Genomic DNA, 23,490 nt, shown 5'->3' on the forward strand with positions numbered 1-23,490 from the left:
ATGATGTTTCTAATTTTAGGATGTATAGTACTTAGATTCTGTTGTATAGGCTTACTACTCAGAGTTGTTTATTCTTCATTCTTCCCATGAATTGGTTCAAGGCTCACCTTTTTTTATTTTTGTAATTTTTATTTGTTAAATTTTTTTTTCTAAGAGAGAGAGAAACATCGAATCATTGCTCTACCCATTCGTGCATTCCCTGGTTGATGCCTGTATGTGCCCTGACTGGGGCACCTAATTTCTTACTCTGCTTCAAGGTATACCCACAGTCCAAAGTCTCCTCAATTTTAACTGAAGTCCCAAATCGCAAAAGTCAAAATTACTATGGAAAGGCAGCATTTCCTGGAGCTGAGCTGAAGATAGAAATCACACATATCTTTCCAAACTATACTAGAATTGTTGCCTCCCCACCCCCCCGCCAGCTCGTCACCCTCTGCATTTTTGATACAAATGCATGCTCCTTTCCTGGTCTGGTTGCCTTTGGTTTCCAGAGAGTGAGGGTGGAATCAGGCTTCCTGAGAATGGATAACAACAGGAAGAAAGATGATGACTGTTTCCACCTCTGAGTACCAAAGTGATCACAGTTACCAAATGCAACCAAATCAGGGAAGGAGCATGCATTTGTTTAAAAAATGCAGAGGGTGTCTGACCTGTGGTGGCGCAGTGGATAAAACATCGACCTGGAACGCTGAGGTCGCTGGTTCGAAACCCTGGGCTTGCCTGGTCAAGGCACATATGGGAGTTGATGCTTCCTGCTCCTCCTCCTCTTCTCTCTCTCTCTCTCTCTCATATCTAAAATGAATAAATAAATAAAAATAATTTTTAAAAAACGCAGAGGGTGACGTGCTGGCAGGGGGAGGCAACAATTCTAGTATAATTGAGAAAGATATGTGTGATTTCTATCTTCAGCTCAGCTCCAGGAAATGCTGCCTTTCCATAGTAATTTTGACTTTTGCGATTTGGGACTTCAGTTAAAATTGAGGAGACTTTGGACTGTGGGTATACCTTGAAGCAGAGGAAGAAATTAGGTGCCCCAGTCAGGGCACATACAGGCATCAACCAGGGAATGCATGAATGGGTAGAGCAATGATTCGATGTTTCTCTCTCTCTCTTAGAAAAAAAAAATTTAACAAATAAAAATTACAAAAATAAAAAAAGGTGAGCCTTGAACCAATTCATGGGAAGAATTAAGAATAAACAACTCTGAGTAGTAAGCCTATACAACAGAAGCTAAGTACTATACATCCTAAAATTAGAAACATCATTCGAAAACTAAGAAAAGGGGGAGTTGAAGGAAGACAACTTTTTCAAAAACTGTTACCATCCAATTCTTTTCTTCTTTCAGAGCAGGAGACCAATAGCCATCACCTAAAGTTATGAAAAGATTGCCACACGCTTTTTCTTTTTAGAGATTTTATACAGGAAATAAAGAATAATATGAAATATAGCTATATAAAATCTAGCATTTCTTCTCTGGCCAGGTAGCTCAGTTGGTTAGAGTGTCATCCCTATACACCAACGTTGTGGGTTTGATTCCCGGTCAGGGCACATGCAGGAGTCAACCAGTAAATGCATGGATGGGTGGAACAACAAACAGGTGTTTTTCTCTTTCTCTCCCTTCCCCCTTCCCATCTTCCTCTCTCTAAAGTCAATAAATAAAAAAATTAAATTAAATCCAGCAGTTTTTTTAGTTTCTTCTGATTCTGTTAAATTCAAGAAAATTTAAGTGTAATAATTTCTATTATAATGTACAAGTAATATGAAAATGTATTTATAAAATGATTCTATTCATATATTCTTGTATCTAAGCATTGACATAAAATATATATAAAATAATATTTATTTAATTATGGCAATTTCTAAAGGATGGACTTTGGAGTGGTTTTATCTTTTTTTTAGTTTTTTGGAACTTTGAAATATGACTTTAAATTATTAAAATAAACTTGAGGTGCTTTAAATTGAGAGAGAAGGAAACATTGATTTGTTGTTCCACTCATTCATGCATTCATTGGTTGGTTCTTGTATGTGCCCTGACTGGGGATTGAACCCACAACCTTGGCGTATTGAGACGATGCTCTAACCAACTGAACTACCCAGACAAAGCCTACAGTGCTTTTAAAAACCAATGAAATAATTTTTAGTTGCCTCTATGCTACTGGGAATTAGAGTTATTCATCTAAAACCCTGAATTTCAGAGAGGTGTGACCACATAGCCAATGCTTCAGGCCCTTTTCCTGGAGCTTTGAAGGAATGAAATTTGATCTAGAAAATTCTCAGGCAGCAACCACTGTTTTCTCAAACAAACATGGTAACACACAAAAAAGGGCAGATTTTAGCTGTCAAAACAACCACTGTAATTAGTTTCTCATGATTCGCTTCTCCTTTGTATGACAGCCCCCCCCCCACCTCTTTGTTTGCTGGCATCTCATATCGACTGGTCATCTCCATCTTAACCATTAACCTGTCACCTGACGGTGTGCTTCTCCCATGACTTCCACACCTTGACCCGTTCTTGGCTAAGGATCTCACCACTCAGGGGTCGTCAAACTTTTTATAAAAACCGCCCACTTTTGCAGTACTGGTAGACCTGGTCCCTACCGCCCACTAGTGGGCGTTCCAGCTTTCATGATGGGCCAATCGTGGCACTGTTTGGTTGCACGGTAGGGACCAGGTTGACCAGCACTGCAAAAGTGGGCGGTTTTTATAAAAAGTTTGATGACCCCTGGAAGTCCTGCCCTTTGTTCCAAGTGTGGGCTCCTCCTACATTCTTCCGTGGCAACCGCTGAAGATACGAAGCACAGCAATACGGTAACGCTATCCATTCGGATGCTGGCAAGTTAACCCATGAGCAGCAAGTTTGAGCCTTCTGGAAAAAAGACACACACAGACACACATACACAGTGAACCACATTTCTTCTAACGTGCTAGTCATTGAAAATGTCTTTTAAACAGAACTGTTTGTATATTTTAAAATATTGGGGGACCCATTGTGGTCTCACCGAGCAACATTTGGCCCTTCAGTGAATAATTTTCAAAGGACAATCATCTGATGTTAAAATATTTGACATGATGCAACAAGTAAATTGGGAGAGGGCTGCCACGTAGAGGAAGATCACCTTGACCCGTGTTTGATTTGGGGTTCAGTCACTTACTGATCTAGACTCTTGGGGAAAAGATTTTAATGTCTTTGAGCCTCTGTTTTCCCATCTGGAGAATGGAGACGATGAGGAAGTCACGAACTGGATCACAATGTTTTGGTCAATGGTGGACCGCGTAGACCAGTGGTCCCCAACCTTTTTTGGGCCATGGACCAGTTTAATGTCAGAAAATATTTTCACGGACTGGCCTTTAGGGTGGGATGGATAAATGTATCACGTGACCGAGACAAGCGTCAAGAGTGATTCTTAGACGGATGTAACAGAGGGAATCTGTTCATTTTTTAAAAATAAAACATTGTTCAGACTTAAATATAAATAAAAGGGAAATAATATAAGTTATTTATTCTTTCTCTGCGCACCAGTACCAAGTGGCCCATGGACCAGCACCGGTCCGCAGCCCGGGGGTTGGGGACCACTGGCGTAGGTGACCATGGTCCTCTAAGATTATAATGGAATTGAAAATTCCTATTGCTTAGTAACATGGAACCATCTTACTGTCACAGTGCAGCTCATTAGGATTGTTTACGGTGTTCAGTACAATAATGTGCTATTTACATTTGTGACCTAGGAGAAATAAGCCATACCATCTACCCTAGGTGTGTGGCAGTCTGTGTACCATGTAGGTTTGTGTCAGTGCATTCTGTGATGTTCACACAATGAAGAATCATTCATAGTGCATTTCTCAGATTCCTGCAATTATGTGAGGCCTGGCTGTACCTATCTGTGAGAACAGTTTACTAAGGCTCTTATATCTGTTTCTCTCATTCTTTCTCTTTTATTATTATTTTTTATTTTTTTTATTTTTCCGAAGTGAGAAGCGGGGAGGCAGAGACAAACTCCCACATGCGCCCAACTGAGATCCATCTAGCATGCCCATGTGGGCTGTTACTCCATTGCAACTGGAGCCATTCTAGTGCCTGAGGCAGAGGCCATGGAGCCATCCTCAGTGCCCGGGCCAACTTTGCTCCAATGGAGCCTTGGCTATGGGAGGAGAAGAGAGAGATAAAGAGGAAGGAGATGGGGAGGGGTGGAGAAGCAGATGGGCGCTTCTCCCGTGTGCACTAGCGGGAAATCAAACCCAGGACCTCCACACACTGGGCTAACACTCTACCACTGAGCAAACCGGCCAAGGCCTGGTTTTCTCGTTTTTGAACTCACGATGCCTGCACACCTTTTCTCCTCTGAGACGGGCAGCGGCGTTCCTGGTCCTCATGAGTTACCTGAGCAGAAAATAACAAATTAACACCAAGGGAAAAAAATTAATAGTTTAAAAAGGAATTTTGAAGGATGACAGCATCCATGTTACAGAATGTAACTGAAAGAGCAGATAGCGCACTTCCCAACTGAACGTCCCTTTGTCTCCCAGTCATCTTATCACTGAGTCTTGACTGCGCCTGCTCCTAAAGTGGCTTCCACCATGTCAGAAATATCTCACCACCTGACTAGGCGGTGGCGCAGTGGATAGAGCGTCAGACTGGGATGCGGAGGACCCAGGTTCGAGTCCCTGAGGTCACCAGCTTGAGCGCGGGTTCATCTGGTTTGAGCAAAGCTCACCAGCTTGGACCCAAGGTTTCTGGCTTGAGCAAGGGGCTCCTCGGTCTGCTGAAGGCCCGTGGTCAAGGCACATATGAGAAAGCAATCAATGAACAACTAAGGTGCCACAACGAAAAACTGATGATTGATGCTTCTCATCTCTCTCCGTTCCTGTCTGTCTGTCCCTATCTATCCCTCTCTCTGACTCTCTCTCTGTCTCTGTAAAAAAAAAAAAAGAGAGTCTCACCCCCTACCCAGCATTTAAACCAAGGCTGCCCAGCCATGCGCTCTGGTCTGAAGCGATGATATTATTTTCAATTCCGGGGACAGAAAATAAATGGGTTGAAGTGGTTTAAATGCGGTTCAAGTTCCTGCCACATGCTCCCAACCAAACCCATTTGGGAAGGGAGACCTCTCCCAGCCAGCGCCCGGTCAGAGGCAGCCGGATGCGTTGTGTTTGTCTTGATCGAGAGTTCCGGTGCAGGAAGCGGACTTCTCCTGTGCGTTCCCTGCGGAGGAGGAGAGAAGGGAAGATGATATCCCGAACCTGTAGGTCTTCAGGCGTTGCCCAAAGCAACGCTGTTTGCCACAGGGCCCCAGGGGACCGGCAGGCCCGCTGTGGCGGGGATGTGCGGCTGGTGGCTCCGTGCGTGCGTGCGTACGTGCTGCGGGTTCGATTCTGCTCGCGTCCCTGTGACCCTCCCCGGACTGGAACTCCCCCATCTCCCCTAGTTCTCCTTTTGTTCTGGTGGCGGCGCTTCTCCCAACGGCGCCTGACAATGAGTGATGCTCTAAACCCCTGCTCTTTTCACACCCGGTGGGTGACCTATAACTTTTCATGGGTCACCTTTGACCCGGCAGCTGACAGTTTGATTTATTGTCCAGTGTTATGATTTATGAGTATCTCCTCAGAATAATTAACAGACAACAGGTGGCGGCATAATAATTTTGATTACCCAGTGGTTCATGAAACCGCGACAAAGGTGACTTCATTTTCTGAATAAGAGAAGGACGACAATTAGAAATGCAACAAAGACATGCTTTTTATGCCACAGCTTTCGGCCCTTTGTCCGTCGCACAGAAGACTTATTTAGGGGGCCCGCATTCCTCAGGGACACCAGGAAGGAGTAAGGAACTTGTCCTCTGTGAACATAAGAAGACACTTTTCATCACCGTATGGGTAGAATTATTTTCCTTTCTTTGCTGAAGTCTTGATTAATTGAGTTATGTCAAACCTGTGAACCACGTCATCTTTTCTCGTCCCAGTTTTTGACAATGGTCATTGCCCGGGGAAGAATTGATGGTCAAAGGGAGTTTGGGAAAGCATTGAACTTTTTGTCAGGCATTCTAAACGAACCGACCAACTATACTTCTAAATATTTCTCCCTAACTGTACAAGCAAAAAAACACCACAACAAACCAAACTCAAAAAGACTCCCGTGAACAAAACATTTTTACTTTAAAGCCTGCGATGAGGAATTTATGGGGTTTTTGAACACAATATTATCATGGCCCTCATTTATTTTAATTTCTTTCTCTGTCTTCAGTTTTGTGGGATATATTCTCCAATGGACCCCAAATCCCTTTTATTCTAGTCAAGGGTAGCATCTTCCCTAGAGATTTTATTATGGGCCACTTAGCGTGCTAGGAGAGGGCAGTTTCTTTCCAAATGAATCTGCAGTGTGTTTTGGGAAGCGCCTACTTTTAAGAATTCCTGTTGCCATTTTTGAAACACTCGCTAAATATTAATCAGGTGAAATTCCTCCCCATAGCTCTCCATTTAATCCTTGCAAAAAAAAAAAAAAAAAAAAGACCTAAGTGTCAGCAATAAAATTGAAGTACTCAGGCCTGTGAATATGTAACAATCCTGCCTCCCACCCAAATGCTAGGTGGTCGAGGGCCTCCCACGCATATGAAATGCATTTTTTTTTTTTTTGGCACAGGATCCGGAGAGTGATATTATAGGCTTATCATTTTAATTGACTTGGTGACATATGAAAACATTCCTACAATCCTGCTTTACATTATAGTTTAATAACAGCTTAACACACATCTATGAAATATTCATTCCTGCTACATTCACATTTTCAGATATCTGATGGAGAGGCTGCTTAATAGATAAAGGACAGCTCCTGGAATATTAAAGGTACCTCAGTGCAGGTGGGGTCCCCTCACCAGCGAAGAAAACACAATGACCATGAGCACTGCACATTTTTCCTTTTTTTTGAATGCATAAAGATTCCCTTGAATTAAAATAATGGGGATAGAAGAGCGATTTTGTGGTGGACTTTTGCTTTTTCCTTCTGCACCTGCAGGCGCAACAATTCTTCCCTGCGAGCCCCAACGAGCACAATCATAATTCTGAAGGGAAAGAACAGGCGTCTCAGATTTAATAGACTGATTGTTATAAGGATGATAATAATAAACTTGCACACGGGCGGCCGACAGCTCAGCGAATGTAGCGCCGAGCAAATATGGACCTGTCCCTGGGTCTCCGCTGGGCCCCTGTGGCCTTGGGAGAGTTTGCAAAAAAAAAAAAAAAAAAAAGGAAACATGATCCATGTGCAAATCATGAGGTAATTTGGGTACTTTGTTCCCCATCAATTTTTAAATTAATTATATGGAAGCAAGCAGCGGTTAATTTTGGCCATAGACTTTTTGATGAGAAGGTCTGACCCCCTTTCGCCTCCTGGCATCAGCTATACAATCCCGATGACATGCAGGGTAACCCTTGACACCTGAGTCCGCGCGAAGTCCCACCCCAGGCCAGACGTCCTCCACACTCAGCAATTCTTTTGTTGCCATGGGACACTCACCCACTTCCATCCTCGTGGTCGGGCAGCAACGCCGCGGTCCCCTCTGCAGCCGGCCTGCCTGCCTCTGCGTGGAACCTACCTCCCAGGGAAGAAAAGAAAAGCCACCCCCAACACCACCACCCAGTTCCCCCACTTTGTACCATTACTTGTGTTTTACAAACTTTATACCACAGCGCCTTCCCATATGTTTGCGGCCGCACAAGAAGGTTTCTTTACAAAGCGCTGATGCTAATTATAAATTTAATTTGCATTTTAATTAGAATGGTAGCAAATTAAAAGCATGGCAGCTGGAGAATTTTGAACGCTTTGCAGAGAGAGTCGGTGTCAGTAACTTCCCGGTTTTGACTTCTCCGCCTTTTCAATTGTCTGCCTCGCTATCTCCCATTCCCACAAGCGTGCTGCCAATTTCTCTGCCCTCGCCCGGCAGTCTCTCTCTTTCTCTCTCTCTTTCCCATTCGTCTCATTTATATATTTTTTTCTATTCATGTATCTTCCACCCGTTCCCTCCCCCCCCCCCCGTGTGTCAAGGATCAAGTTATGAATTATTTCTTTTTCATGCTGACAAACGGTGTGTGGGGGCTTGTCCGGTGCCAGATACGCGGACCGTGGCATGGCTGACTATGTGAGTGAGCTTGGGCAAGCCCTTTCGAGGACTCCTCTGCTTAGCTCTCTGCGTCTGTCACACAGGTGGGGATCTAACATTTCCTCTGCTTGAAATAGGGGGGGCACTGTTTCGCATTGTTGGCCTCTAAATACCCCCATATTTTGGTCTGGGTAATAGCGTCTTTAAATGACTGACAATCTTGGCCACAGGTCTTGGGCACCCTCATAAAATATTCATCCGGCATCCCGCCTGGCTCCTCCACGTGTAAGAAAGGCGCTGTTCAGGGTATACCTTTGGGCGAAAGCAACGTGCTGTCAGCCCTTGCACCTCGGAGACGCAGCGACTCCAGACACAAGCGTTTCTCCAAGCTGTCTCTCACTTGGGATGTGGTCGTGTCTGCTTTTAGCTCTCACGTGTTCGTGGTTAGTCAGTTCTGTCGCCTTCCCTATGTTGTGTCTCCATGGTCATTTTCCCTCCTTCTGTTCGCTTCCCCCACAGTGTCCTTGCTCAATAATTTTCATTAATTGATTGACAGGTCTGATAGACCCAACTAACCTCCATCTCACTCTCGTGTCTGTTTTTAAATAAGTACTTGTACGTCCAATGACCTTGTCGCCTCATCAGCTATCAGAAAATGAGCATGCAGATATGGGAAGGGGCTGATTAGCAAAATAAGCAATAGATGGCGTTTCTGGCTGGAGTCCACCGCGAGCCGTGGTGGCGAAACTTCACCGCTTCACATTTCCGAGAGCGTCTAAAAATAAAGGAGGCGTTGCGGAGCCTCGCTCGCTCCTATCCCGTTCAGACACGTTACAGAAACAAGGCACCGCCCACCTTCCCCTCACCCAGAAGGATGAGGTGTGACCTCTGTCCCCCAAGGTCTCAGAAAAAAAGGCTCTTCCCCAGCCCCTGCGTTACCAGCTTCATTAAACCTTGAAAGCAAATAGTTAAGTTTGGGGAATTGTTCGTTCTGATGGGAAGATGAGAAGCTTGTTTCTACTGAATTGTGTGTGTGTGTGTGTGTGTGTGTGTGTGTGTTACCTTTTTGGTTGTGTATTCTTGATTTTGAGGTATGCTAATATCAGGGTTTAAAACCTCCTGTGAGCGTGTAACTACCTCTTACTTCTCACCCACATAGTAATCAGAAAAATGTACATACTTCAACATCACCTCAATCCCTTCACTGTATTAGGTAAAGTATTCACTAAAACAATGTAAAGGATTGAAAATAAGCTATGTCTGATATTCGCCAAACACTTGTTTTGATCTCATTTAAATATGTTGATGTTTACCCAAATCAATAGCCCTATCCTGCAAATGAAATCAGAAAGTTAGTAATTACTTAGTAATGCAAAATCACATTTTTCAAAATATCAAAAAAAACCCAAAAACAACATTAATGCAAATGATTATATTTATATTTTAATTCCAAGTAATTTTAGTTGATATCATAACTCGCTCCATTTGATAAATATTGATTTTACACCTTTCAGTTGCATGATTTAAAAACAACTTACATGTGGGATGCTGATAATGGTGGGATTTCCCAAAGAAGGAATTATTATATAAATACCACGCATCATTCACACCAAGTTCTGGAAAGCTGGAGAGACCTGAAGCCCCAGAAATAAGCGATTTCATTCACTGACAGGCTGGACTCAGATCATTTCAGAGGAAAAGAAAGGCCTGCTACAAAGCTCCGTTCTTTAAAATTTGAATCTAAGAATTAGAAGAGAATATAGCACAGGCGTTTTCTTTCAGGATCGGAGAGAATTAGTAAGGTGTGCCAGGAATAAGATTCCAATGATAGCAGATGTATCAGATTTTCACAGTCTGGTTTTCTGGTAGTTTAAACTGCATTGAAGAAAATGTCTTATATCTCTTAAGTTAGGCAGCTTTGATTAAAAATAAAAAAGGATTAAAAAAAAAAAGGAAGAACTGATAGACACAGATAACAGGATGGTGGTTACCAGAGGTAAAGGTGGGGGGGGTAGAAGAAGGTGAAGGCAGGAGATGAATGGTGATGGAAGGGAACGTGATGTGGAATGATGAACACACAATACAATACAGTGGTACCTGGAGATACGAGTTTAATTCGTTCTGTAACCGAGCTCGTCAGTCAGTCAACTCGTATATCAAACAAATTTCTCCCATTTAAAATAACTGAAATAGATTTAATCCATTCCGGCCCTGTGAAACTTCCCCAAACCATCCTAAATTATGAAAAAAAAGACATGTTTTTAATTAATAAACACACATGTATACTTTACCAATGTATAACAAAATATATGAGATAAAAGAAAAAAGTGTTATTTATTGATAGTACTGTATTCTTACCTTGGAGACAGACGAGTGCGGCTCACGGAGGTGAATGACGAAGGAGGAGGGAGGGAGGAAGGGATGCAGGTACTGTAGACACGTAAACTAAAACTGCATTTTCTTTACTTTAAACAAAACTAAAACTGCACTTTTTTTTTTTTTTTTTACTTAAAATGAAACCACCAAAACTTAATCATGCTCGTATCTCAGAATTTTGCTCGGATCTTGAACAAAAATACGGACTGAGTCACAGCTCGTATCTTAAAAAAAATTTGTATGTTGGTCAGTTTGTATCTCAAGGTACCACTGTATACAGGTGATGCATCATAGAATTGTATCCCTGAAACCTGTATAATGTTATTACGCCATGTCACCCCAATAAATGCAATGAAAATAAAAAATAAATAAATAAATGGGCATCTTCCATTTGTAATTCTCATTTGTCTTGAACATTGAAAAGCAGGAGAATCTATCTGTGTGATCCTGGCATTTTAAAAATGTTAATAAGCATATTACCGTCAAAGAGTAGTTGTTGAAAATAGCAGATAATGGTATGCAAAACGCTGGCCATGACTTACCCTAATTAAGTAACACAATATCAGGACAAAACAGTGAAAATAAAAGTTCTGGTTCCCGTGTCATCAAAGCACCCACCACTTGCCTTATTCTCAGCCAAAATGTGCCCACCATGTGTCTCAACACTGTCCACGTCCATTTCCCCCGGCTCTAAAGGGACACGCACATTTTTGGTGACATTTTGAAACGGACAACATGGTTTTCTGAGATAAATCTTTTTCATTGCCACTTTGGAAAGGTTTAATTTTTCTCTGTGTAATTTTTTTTTTTTTTTTTTGCATCTGTACAGAACACTTTCTTGAACCCAAGCATGGATTATTTGGAGAGCTAATTAATTGATTCTTCAAAATGCCAATTGACACACTCCCGGGGATAACCTGATCTAAAGCAACTACGCTAATCAAGCCATTGTGCTCCCGGTTCGGTCTGAATATCAGACCATCTGAAATGAGAGGAACTTTGCCATCCTGCGCCTGGCCCTCTCGTGGGCAGCTAATTAATGTGAGCCGACTATGACAGTTGAACTTGTACATTCACTGTCCTGCCTGACAATAACTCTATGAAATTACATTTCAGCGAAAGAATGGAAACAGTGTTAAATACCATTATTTGCCATCCTTTGATGTCTCGGAGTCATTATGAAAGCAATTACAGCAGTTTCTCTGTCTGGGTCTACGGGGTATGTGTTATCTGTGCCTGTCTGCCTCCTTCACCAGGTGGAAAGTGTACGGCGAATTAAAGGACAGGGGGATTGAGCCACAATTATCAGTACGGGGACAGAGAAGGAAACAGAATCAGAGTTTCGCAGCTGATCCTGCCGGAGAACAGTAATTTAATATTAAAGCCTGGCGATCTGGGGACAACTTGCCAGCTCTTTTTTATTTAGTTGAATGCAAAAAAGGGGAAAAAAAATATTCTCCAGGTTCACAAGCCTGGTGAGTCTAGGGCAAAATTAATTAAAACCAACAGGGAAATGGAAAACACCAAAACAAAAGGAAAAAGAAAAAAGAAATCCTCAGGGCAGCAGCAGAAAACATATTTTCTTTCTTAATTATAAGTGAATATTCTGCCTTTCAACCTTTTTTTTTTTAACTGACTGGTACAACGCACAAGAAGGATATTTATTTCCCCAGATACATAACCCAAGGTTTTGTTTTGTGTGTGTGTGTGTGTGTGTGTGTGTGTGTTTTCCACACAGAGAGCGACTATTGGAATCTGGTAGGACTCACATACATGTGTTTCAGCTGAGCCCGTACCCCTCTCTATCCAAGATGTCCCTGGACTGCAAAGGACACTTCTGACTGACAAGCAAGATGTCTATGCCGACTGCCGCATGGAGATTTCCTCCAGAGCAGCGTCCCGGGGCTGGCCTCTGTATGATTCACATTCAGAGAGTATTGATTGTGGGTTCATGTGTGTTCAGCATCCTGGGACCGCAGTGGCGAATGGAAGATGGGAAAGGCGTATAGAATGCAGTCTCTGCCTCCGAGGGACAGGCAGGAGGACAGAGAGCTCAGTGTTTCCTCTGAGCATCACCGTATTTTTATCGGTGGACCAACCACACAAGGTAGCCGAGTAGCGTCTCCATTTACAGGTCAACAGACCAGGATGCCGGACGTGAGGAGATGTGTCCAGTGTTCACACAGCTGATGGGCAGAGATGGACTCGGTCCCAGCCTCTGTCTGGCTCCAAAGTCCTCTCTCCACCAGCTCACAGTCTTCCAAACGCCTGAAAGTCTAATGGAGGCAGCAAGGGGTGAGGAAGGCAGCCATGTTGCTCTGGGAATGTGAGAAGAGAACGTGTTAATAGAAGAAAGGCTGGAGAGAAGAGTCTTGCAGGAGTCTTGACTTGCACTGACTCTTGCGAATGACAGAGGGAGGAAGGAGGTTCCCAATTTCCCTGTCCTCTGGGATTCTTCACTAAGACGTAAAAGTTATCCCCTCTGTGATGAAGACGAGAGTCTTTGTGAATAAGAAAATACGACATAGAGATGTACGCTTATTAATATTACAGCTCTGAGAAAGAATAATTGGAGACCCCGGTTGGGATTGGACAAACAAGATGTGTTCAAAGGACATGGAAGAAGTTGGCTGGTTAGAATTTATTAAGGGCTAGCATTTCTTTTCTTTTCTTTTTTGTGACAGAGAGAGGGACAGATAGGGACAGACAGGAAGGGAGAGAGATGAGAAGCATCAACTCTTTGTTGCAGCACCTAGCTGTTCATTGATTGCTTTCTCATATGTGCCTTGACTGGGGGGCTACAGCAGACCCAGTAACCCCTTGCTCAAGCCAGCAACCTTGGGCTCAAGCTGGTGAGCCTTGCTCAAACCAGATGAGCCCGCACTCAAGCTGGCGACCTCGGGGTTTCGAACCTGGGTTCTCCACGTCCCAGTTCAACACTCTATCCACTGCGTTATAATGTGGTCAGGTGGCCAGCATTTCTGATGTGCTGTGTTCATAAAGCTTTGAACAGCGCTGTCACCTGTGCCCCAGAGAAAGCAGGACACGTTTGAGTGGAGGTGATCAGCTACAAGGATGCAGGGCAGAGAGGACCCAGAACACTTCACGCACTGCCTCAGAGTTAGACAATCCCAGCTGCCACGAATGATGAGCTTTTATGCCCCCTTCTCCTCCTCCACCTGCTGGTGCATGGCGAGGTTAAAGCCGTCTCCCGAGCAGGAAGGATGCTGTCCCTGGGCCCCCATCTTTGCACGTCCTGACTTGTATCTCTACATGCAATGATAAAATTGTTTCAACTACCACAAAAACAGAGCCAGCAGCTGCAACATTTAACAAAGAGTTGAAGTGGACCAGGGCTGAGGGTAAACTTGAGAGAGTAACACGTGGAATCTGGGAAACCAGAGATATTTATTTAAAGAGAAGGTCCCTGGAAATACTTGATTTTGTCCCACATGTCATTGGATCTCAGCAGACTCCGTGGTGTTGGCAATCCCCATACACACACGACTCCGTGTCTGACCTTGAACCACGTTTTGCCTCTGTCTCCAGGACAGAAGAAGTGTGTACATTTTGTGAGCATGTGAGTCTTGGACTCCCATGTTGGTACGAGCCCATAAACAAGCAAAGGACTAAACCCCTAGGGAGGGGGGAGAGAGTAAAGGCAGTAGGGTGAGACCAAACTGGGTTCAGAGTCAAGTTCCTCTACTGTGCGCACCTCAGGGTTCCTTCCTTAAACGGAAATGGCATTTGTGGCCCATGGTTACAACGATGCCTTCAGTCAAAGAAAACCAGTCAACGACCTGGTGTTGTATCAGGCACATAGCGGGCGCTCAATACACATTAACTCTCTTTCTCCTTTACTTTTTAAGTCGGTGTGTCAAATTGTATTTTAGTAGAAGAGATTGGCGTAAGAGCTAGTAATAACAGAAAAAAAGCTAAAAACTGATTAAATAATTATAGGTTTTAAAGATGTCTTTTTCATCAGAAATCTGATTTTCCCTATGACCAATGATGGTTCTTAATTTTATAAGGTTTATTAGGTATCATTAAATATTTGCTAGGAAAAAAAAAAAATTTGCTAAGAAAGAAAAAACCTCCAAAATGTCTGTATCAGTCAAGATGGGCTGGGATAGGCTACAGTAACAAATTATTGGTGAAAATGATCACTCAGAAATCTCATTGTTGCAAAGCCAAGCCAATTTTCTCCTATCTGCTTCATGTCCGATTGTGGCTGTCTGTGGGCTCTGCTCCATGTTGTCTGTCCCCACTTGGGGACCTGGAATGCTTCTTGTCCCTATGGCAGAGGGGAGGGTCACTGGCAAGCAATTAGCTGTGACTCATGTCACCTCTTCTCATAATTAATGGGCCAGAAGCAGTCCAATGGCCCCATCCAACCCCAAGACCCCAAATTCAATCCATCCGTTCTCCCAGAAGGTTGGGGAATTGGGTAAACCACGCTATCACTTAGCACCATGGCTTGGCCGTCACATGTTTGTATTACATTCTCATAAACGGCGTTTGTTGAACTTAAAATTTAACAGAAGAGGGACCACCAAAGACATTGAATTTTTTTCTTTTCTGTTTTTTATGACTGCAAACATGTCTCATAATACTTTCCTTTAATTCATTAAGTCCCAGGTGGTCCCGATTCTCCAGCTGAGATGAACTCTTTGCCTTTGGGATTCGGATCCTCAGGCACATAAAGACCTTGGGCCATTTGAAGTGTGAGCAGACACCCCCCACCCCCACCCCCGCCACCTTGGTAAGTACTCCCTTTGGTTCCCATGATCAATAAATAACTCTAGCTACAAAATAAAGATAAAAAATTAAAAAGCATGCACCCCAAGGCACCAAAGGGATAAATGAACGGATGCATATACATGTTCTTAGGCTTCCAGGAAGGACGTCCCTGCAGGAGGCCAGGCTGATGGAGACACTGAAAACTGTGGAGCGTCGTGGAGAAGCAGCAGCTGTGTTAGGCTTGCCCACTGGTTCACCAGCCGCAAGCACTTTGCCGGAGTGCGTGAGCCCGGGGCGTTCCAGCTGGGGATAGTCCGTGTAAGTGCTTGCGCTCGCTCGCTCGCTCGGGGCAGAGGGCGGTGGCTGAACGCCTGCCCCCCGCTGCGAGGGGCTGTCTCTGCTGTTCGCTGCCTACGGCCTGCGGAAGCGGCTTTCCCTGCGGTGTTGCTCGTCCGCCTTGGGGAGACTGTTAACCGGGAACAGCCCGCCGCTTTCCCGCCCCAGCCCCGCAGTCCCTCGGCCGTCTGCCCGTGTCCAGTGCGGCCACCAGCCTTACCGGGGCCCGCACCCTTCCTGGGGGAGACAGCTTGTTGAGCCTCTGGGGTCGAAGGAGTTCTAGTTCAAAGAGGGACGGTTTTCAGTTTCACAACCTGCATTTTCGCACCAAGTACGTGAGAAACGACAAAAAAAGGGGGGGGGGGAGGAAGCGAAAGAACAATACCAGGACTCCGGACAGGTACGTCTTGGTGACAGTAAACTGTTATTATGATTGGGGACAGTGCAAGCACTTGGTTCCGACAAGGGCCTTGGAAGCCACGCTGGGCTCTCATTTCTTGTGGGTGGATGGAGTCAAGGGGGAGAACTGGTTCTTGAGGGCATTTGGAAATACCTAGCAAAACCCTTCAAAATGATGCACGCCCTTTTCACTCAACAATGTTACTTTTAGGAGTCTGTCTTAAGGAACGAATCCGGGGTGTGGCCAGGTTCGGCCCATCATTACTTATAACGGGGTGGTAAGAGGAAAAGCTGAATATGCCGTAGGGGTTTATTTCATTAAGCAAAATTGATGTGTGAAAAGCTGATGGCCATTGGAAATCTTATTTCTTTATTAATTATTTATTTTTGTACATGTACATTCTTCGAAAAATAAAGGTATGAACAAATTAAAAATAAAACTTGAGGAGTGAAAACACAATACAGGGTACAGAGATGTGTCAAAAAATCCGGCACCTGAAACCTGTATAATTATGTTCTCCAGGGTCCCCTCAGTAAATTCAATTAAAAAATACAAATAAACCTTCAACATGACCCCTAAGAGTTACCAAAGTGTTTGTATGGGTGTTTTCTCCTCTGTTATTTGCAAAAATATAAGGTCTACTGGAAAGTTCTGTCCGTTTTTGGAATAAAACAAAATACAAATTTTTCTTACTGTCAATAAACTTTATTAAATAATATAATTGCCATTATTATTAATGATTTCTTGCCAGCATGAGGGCAATTTGTATATCCCATTTTTGAAAAATGTTTTATCTTTTGATGCGAAAAATTGAACCAGTGCTTGTTTGATATCTTCTTCATTTTTGAATTTTTTGCCCTTCAAAAAATGTTGTAAGGACAAAAGCAAGTGATAGTCAGAGGGTGCTAAGTCCGGGGAATATGGTGGATGCGACAGACATGCTTCTGTAGCATTTCTTCCTTGTTGAAATTCGTATAAATTACAGTGGCATAAATGAACTTTATCAGTAGCCATGGGTACACTATCGCTTCACATGAAAGACTAACGTGAATCAACTTTGTTTTAGTTAATTTGCAACGTCAGTATGTATACATTAAGTGATAAAAATAGAGAGGCACACATGCGCCAAATAAACATGTGCTTACGTGTCGAAACTTGTTGTGATAGAAACAGACAGAACTTTCCAGTATACCTTATATACAGTGGCTAAAGAAGTTCAGTTGTTCTTGTTTTCCCAAAAATAGAGGAGAAGTCCGGAGATTTTCAGCAGTATCTTAAACTGGCTTTGTGATCACAGCTGATCTGTGGGAAAACTTGCAATTAGAATTAGAATCTAATAGTATGAACCAGGTCAACTGAGAGTCTATAAATTAGTAAGAATGCATATCTAAATGTGAACTGAAACGGCACCCTGGCCACATAGCACAGTTGGTCGGAGTGTGGTTCCAATACCCCAAGGTTGTGGGTTCAATCCCCGGTCAGGACACATACAAGAATCAACCAGTGAGTGCATAAATAAGTGAAACGACAAATCAATATTTCTCACTCTTCTGCCTTTCTCTCTTTCTTCCTCTCTAAAATCAATAAATAAAAATTAAAAAATAAAATATAAAAGTGATCTAAAACCATAATTTTTTGTATTAGGTTATATGTACTTTAATTTTAAAACAGCAAATTTCAGTTAGCATAAGTCATATAAAAATGTAAAATATGTCTATCTTTTCTTTAAGGGTTAAGATGTGAGGCTCAGGAGGTAGGGATGGATTGTTAATAGATCACTTTTTTTAGAAGAAACACATTGTGACATTTGTTAATTAAACTTTTAAGGTTTAATGCGTTGTCAAGATAGGATATATTTTCAGGAAGCCTGTGATCTTACCAAGCTTTAAAATAGTCCAAAAGCTAGTTTTGACATTCCACCTAATGGAGATGAAAAGGTGTTTTAAGCTCACGCAAATCTAAAGAAACGGGAAAATTTGACGCCTTCCATTAATTAGTAGGTAATAACATAATGAGAGAGAAACGTTGCTTATTTTCCTCTAAAAGGATGATTAATGCAGGTTTAAAAGGATTTCTGGTTTTTACAAAGTTAATACTGTTTAATTATGTGAGATTAAAATTATACCATACCGCAGTTTATTTGGTGTTGATGGGGCCAATCGTCCCAGCGTTTAGCGGACCTCACCCTTCTGCACTTTCTCAATATTGACTAGACAGGGCGATTTTAAATGATCAGGGCTGACGATGGTTAAGCCGCTTCTCATGTCTTTTAATTTTAGCTTTATAATCTTCTCCCTGGAGACCACTCACCTCCCTGGGGACATCATCCCATATGATGAAAAGGGCTGAGACAACAGTGAGTATAACACCCCTGTGCCGGACATTATCCGATTACAGGAACGGTGTGATCCGAACAAAAGCTTCCTACAGTATGTGCAAATGTAATTAATGTGTGCGTCCTGGTGGGGGGGGGGGGTGGACAAAACAATGCTTTGCTCAGGTTGACGAAGAAGCCGTGAAACCGGACCTCTGGTGACATTCTAGAAGGTAGCACAACAGAATGGAAAGAGTGTGGGCGGTACAGACTAGTGTGTGTGTCCCCAATGACCTTTCACTTGCATCTCTGTGTCTGAACCTCATTTCTTTCATCTGTGAAACAGGCGCTAACAAGGGCGCCACCACGACTTTTGCAGCGAGTCAAGGGGATAATAATGTATGCGAAGGAAGTGATGTATGAAAGGTGTTTTATAACGTCCGTTTCCTTCCCTCTCCCCTGCCCCCTTAGCAAAATACTGTGTTACTATCGGGATTCTGGTGCCGGACATAGTGGATAAGCCACCAAAAGTGAAGTGTTTCATAAAAACTCTGGCAAACAAGCTAGAGAGAACTGTTGGTCTGGATGGATCGTCACACATAGCAGGGCGAAGGTTATCAACTATCTAGACATTTTGTGCAGCGATGGATTTTTTACAGAGCCGAATGGAGGCAGGAGGAGGGAAGGACTTAGAATGCGTTGGTAGGGTAGGCCGGCAGGCTGGGAACTCTCAGCGGGAGCTGACACTCCAGACTGGAGGCATCCTGGTGTTCTCTCCTCTGTGCTTAGACTTGCTGATGACGTCTTTGTCAGCACTGAACTCTGTGCAGCCAGTAGCAAAGCGGGAAATTCCTGGGCACTGTCCGGGAGTGGATACAATGGAAGTCCTAGCACCGTGGCTACAGTTTTGTTGAGAGCATTGTACCCAAAACACTGACACATGTCAACAAAAAACACATGCATGCATGCAAACACACGCACACGCACACGCACACGCACACATGCATGACTCTGCCCTGCAAAAGCGAGTTCCCCACATTTGAATCTTATCTGGAAATGTGTGTACTCGGAAGCCCAGGAACAGTTGAAGATTCTAGTTTTCTGTTGTTTCTGTGGGCCATATGAGGTTTCTGTTCCGTATTTTCTTATATATAATTTTATTTAGAAAATTAAATGTAAGGGGTAGCATTGATCAGTTAGAGTACCTAGGTTTCAGGTAAACCTTTCTACAGCACTTGAACTGTGGATTGCGTTGTGCGCCCGTCACCCAAAGTCAGATCATTTTCTGTCACTGTGTACTTGTCCCTCTTTACTTCCCTTCCCCTCTATCTCCCCCCACCCCCCTCCCCCCAGTACCACTTCAGTTTTACCTACGCCCACGGGTCTGTTTTACATCCCGTATACATGTGGAAGAGCTGGAAAGAGTGCCTCACGAGGGTGCAGACAGACAGTGGGTTGATAAACAATGAAAAGCCATTTGTCTGCCTCAGTTCCTCGAGCTCCAGGCGGAGAAAGGGATCCCTCTTTGACCCGGCTAGGATAGGATTGACCTTTTCTTCGTGTTTTAGCAACAACAACTACTCACGGGAGGTTGCTTTGAGGTCGACAATAGTCCCTGAACCTGAAATTCCCAAGGTGGCCTCCAGATCCGCCTTGTGAGTCCCGAGTCTCAGCCACTCATCCGCAGGAGGCAGAGGGTCCCTAAGTCACATGCCCACCCCAGTCCTTGTGGTCCCGTCCGCCCCTCTTCCTGAGCTCGTCAGGATTGTCCTGTGCTTTCTTCTACCTCCCTTATTCTTAATTTCAGGGAAACAAAAAAGTCAACATTTGTATGTGCCATTGTGAAATACTTTTATTCAAGCACGTGCTAAGCCTGTACGCCAAGCTTGGAGCTATGCTCCAAGGATCCAGAAATGCATGAGAAACAGCAGCTTGCCCTCTGTCAGCGTAAGAGAGTGAGACAGGGTGACAAGGAGGAGAGATTAGGCTTATCCTGGGGCCGGGGGGTAACAAATTCGGGGCGTGGCATCTACTGGCCCGAAAACCCCCCCCCCCCCCCCAGGGACCAGGAGGTCATGTCCTTCATGGATCTGGCTTGCCATTTCCAGTTTTGGGGCAGGTGAGAAGGTAAAATTGACAGGGGACCAGTAACCTATACTATTGGGAGGGGTCATCTCAGCATTGAGATTCCTGACCCCCAGGGACAATAATAGGGGTGAAGGAAGCAAGGTGTTTCTCTTCATCACCTGTGCTTACAGCGTAGTGAAATTAAGGGGAGTCAGATGTGGCCGTCACTTTGAGCCTTCTGGTTCCATCTTTGACTTGGGGTCCAATCTTCCCTGTGAGTAAAGCAGAAAGAGGATATTCAAAGATTACCTTCTGATGTTGGGGGGGGGCAGCACCTTCTAATGGGGAAGGGATGTATGGTCAAGGCCCCCCAGGTGGCCCTGGGGACAGCGTGTACCATTATCTTGGCCCACCTGTGACCTATAGTGATCAGGAAGCTTTGGAGAAATGGTTTCCCCCCAGAAGAGACAAGAAAAGAGGGGGGACTTGTGTTCAAGAGGCAGACACAGACCGAAAAGCCAGGAGACGACCTCAAGCAAGGAGGACCAAAGGAAGCTTCCAGAATGCAGATGCTGGAGACAGGGAGCACTACCCCGCCGCAAGCGGCTGCCTGCCTGCTGACGTCGCCCAGAAAGTTTCCTCCGGTTTGACATGTCTTGTCAGGAAAAGGTGGGGTGGAGGGGGTGGGGGAACAAGGAGGCAGGAGTACCATTTGAGTAGGAGAAAAAGGGTCAACCAAGGTCAGGGACGGTCCCCACGCTGGACTGGGCACCCCGGTCCCTCCCACCACCCCAGGCAGCAGCCGTCCAGGGCCCAACGGTGGAGAAGGGAGGGAGACACGGGGCTGCCTGCAGGGCCCCGACTCAGGACTCTGCTACTCACCTTCCTTTGTCTTCAGGCCTGCTGGGGCCAGGAGCCTCCAGTGACAGGGACATGTCCTGGCTCCGGGTCACTGATACTGGGAGGGTCTGTGGGGGAGAAGTCAGGAGCTTCAGCACGTCCCCTCACGACAAGGAGCCCACCCGAGAGCCAGAGCCCGACGGCCCAGCCCTGCTGGGCACTGGGTCTCGAGCCTGGGCTGGGCTGGGACCCCGCCAGGCCCCCACATGGGACACCTGAGGTGTGTCCTCAGATGCTTTCTCCGTCCCTTCCAGCCAGCCTGTTGAGGCCCGCGGGGTGGGCTCCTGGGCCCTTCCCACCCCCCCTCTCCAACTTGGCCCTAGTTGAAAGGGGTCCTGACAACTCATGTTCAAGAAGAAAAGGACGCTGACAGCGTGAGGCATGGTGCCAGAGCCCCCTCAGAAGGCGGCATCATCGTGGGACCTGAGACAGATAGGGCAGGGCGGCAACTGGCAGGAGGGGGTACTTCTCTTAACAGGGGCGGGTGTTATCAGAACCCCCTGAAATCTCAGCCAAGGCAGGTCCGCACGCCCTTCCTTCCCCGAATGCCGGGGTCGCTGCAGGGAGACAGCATCTCAGGATGGCCACGTGGGTCCCTGGGTTCTTTAGGGGCAGAGCGGCCTGTTCTGAATAGGGGGTCTGGCCTGGGCCCCTTAGAAGTCTCAGCTTTCAGGGAGCCCCAAGTGCAGGGTCTGTGTGAGACCGGTGGATATATGTTCTACCCGGCCAACTGCGGGCATCGGGCATTGGAACCCTGCCCGGTGCCCCCGGAGCCAACCGAAACAACTGCCACTGGGCAGGGTGGGGGCGGAGCTTGCGGCCTGATTGGTTACCGGTCCCCCAACGGTCCCGCCCACCGCCCTGCGCTCCTGGGGGAGGCGGTGGCCCTGGGGCCTCCTAGTACTTGCCTCTCTGTGGGTGGGCGTGGGGGGCAAAGTCTTGAGAAGACCCTCAAGCTTGCACAAACAGCCCTCTCCCCTTAAGAGGCCCTGATAATTATATAGATTTGTACTCAAATGTTTATGATTATGCGGGGCGGCAGCCACCTCCCGGAAGCGGGTTTGCCAGCGAAGGGGCGGGCACCCTGAGACTGCCACCCTGAGGCCGGCCAGGAGCGCCCCACTGGCGGTCAGGGAACAGGCCAGGCAGGGCAGGGAGGCTGGTCCGTGGAGTCACCCCCTCCCGGGGGTCCCAGAAGCCCCGTGGGCGGAGCCCCGTTCTCCTAAAGCAACGAGAGCGAACAGGAACCATGCCCAGGGCCACGTGTGCAGGGTGGGGTCGAGGGGGACAGGGACAGGGAAAGTTGGAGGTCAGATGGGCCACTTGGTAGGATAGGCCGGTGATGCTAAGAGGGAGGAGAAGTGGTGGGAAGGGGAAAATAAGTCTGGGATGGGGGGAAGGGGAAGGGGGAAAGAGGTTGAGACGGGGGGGGGGGGGGGGCGGCTATATCCTCAGGGTGGTGGTCGTGACGACTAAGGCACCGAGGCACCGACTGATGTCTGGGAGTCGGGGAGCAGAGGGCGTAGTGACAGGGGATGACATAAAGCCCCCAAGTGCCCTCCTTTCTTCTTTGTTCCCTCATCCCAGCCCTCCCGGGAAGCCCAGCCCCAGAAATCAGGAAATAAGCAGCGAGCTGGGCAAGCTAGGGGTGGGCGGCTGGGAAACAGGGGCTCTTTCTGATAGAGTTGCAGGTGGGGGCCATGACCCCCTCCTCCCTTAAATGGGCCAAGGGACACTGACAAACTGGATGTTCCAGGTCACTACCCCCTGGGCAGCCGGGTGACTAAGCCGGGTGTGGAAGGTCCCCTAGCTTACTTACAATTAATCTTCCATAAATCGCTGAAAGATACCTTTTTCTGTAATGACTACTACCAGCCCCCACCCTCAAATCTCCTATTTAACCCGACCTGTTAGAGAACCGGGGCTGCTCTCTCTCCTTTACGAGACAGCCTGGCAGGTTCCCCCCCCCCCCCCCCAATAAAGCCAGAGTTACGCTGGTTTCGGATTCCAAGGGATTCTATCACTTTCCAGAAGGAAACCTCCACTCCGCCACTGGTTCACAGAGAACGGCAGCTGCAGCTCTGTAATGGTGGACAGTCAGGCATCCAGCTGGGGCCGAGACGGTGGGGGCGGTTCCGCGGGCCACAGGGTCCGATGAGTCCGCAGAAAGGCTTCTGTTGAGAGACAAGGTGACTTCTTCTCGGAAGCTGCTGCCTGCAGAGCCCTGCTGGGTGCAGACACGCCCAGGAGGAGGGCGCCAGACTCAC

General features: G+C 45.9%; 1 long non-coding RNA gene across 1 annotated transcript; it reads right to left on the minus strand.

The window, feature by feature from the left end:
* Window positions 1-20,336: 20,336 nt before the first annotated feature.
* On the minus strand, window positions 20,337-23,268 carry LOC136311233 (uncharacterized). The gene is made up of 3 exons (XR_010726692.1): window positions 23,131-23,268; window positions 21,206-21,291; window positions 20,337-20,595 (listed from the first exon to the last, which is right to left on the minus strand). It is a non-coding gene; the product is annotated as an uncharacterized lncRNA (long non-coding RNA).
* Window positions 23,269-23,490: the final 222 nt, after the last annotated feature.

The sequence above is a fragment of the Saccopteryx bilineata genome, chromosome 7, assembly GCF_036850765.1.
Source record: "Saccopteryx bilineata isolate mSacBil1 chromosome 7, mSacBil1_pri_phased_curated, whole genome shotgun sequence".
NCBI lineage: Eukaryota > Metazoa > Chordata > Mammalia > Chiroptera > Emballonuridae > Saccopteryx > Saccopteryx bilineata.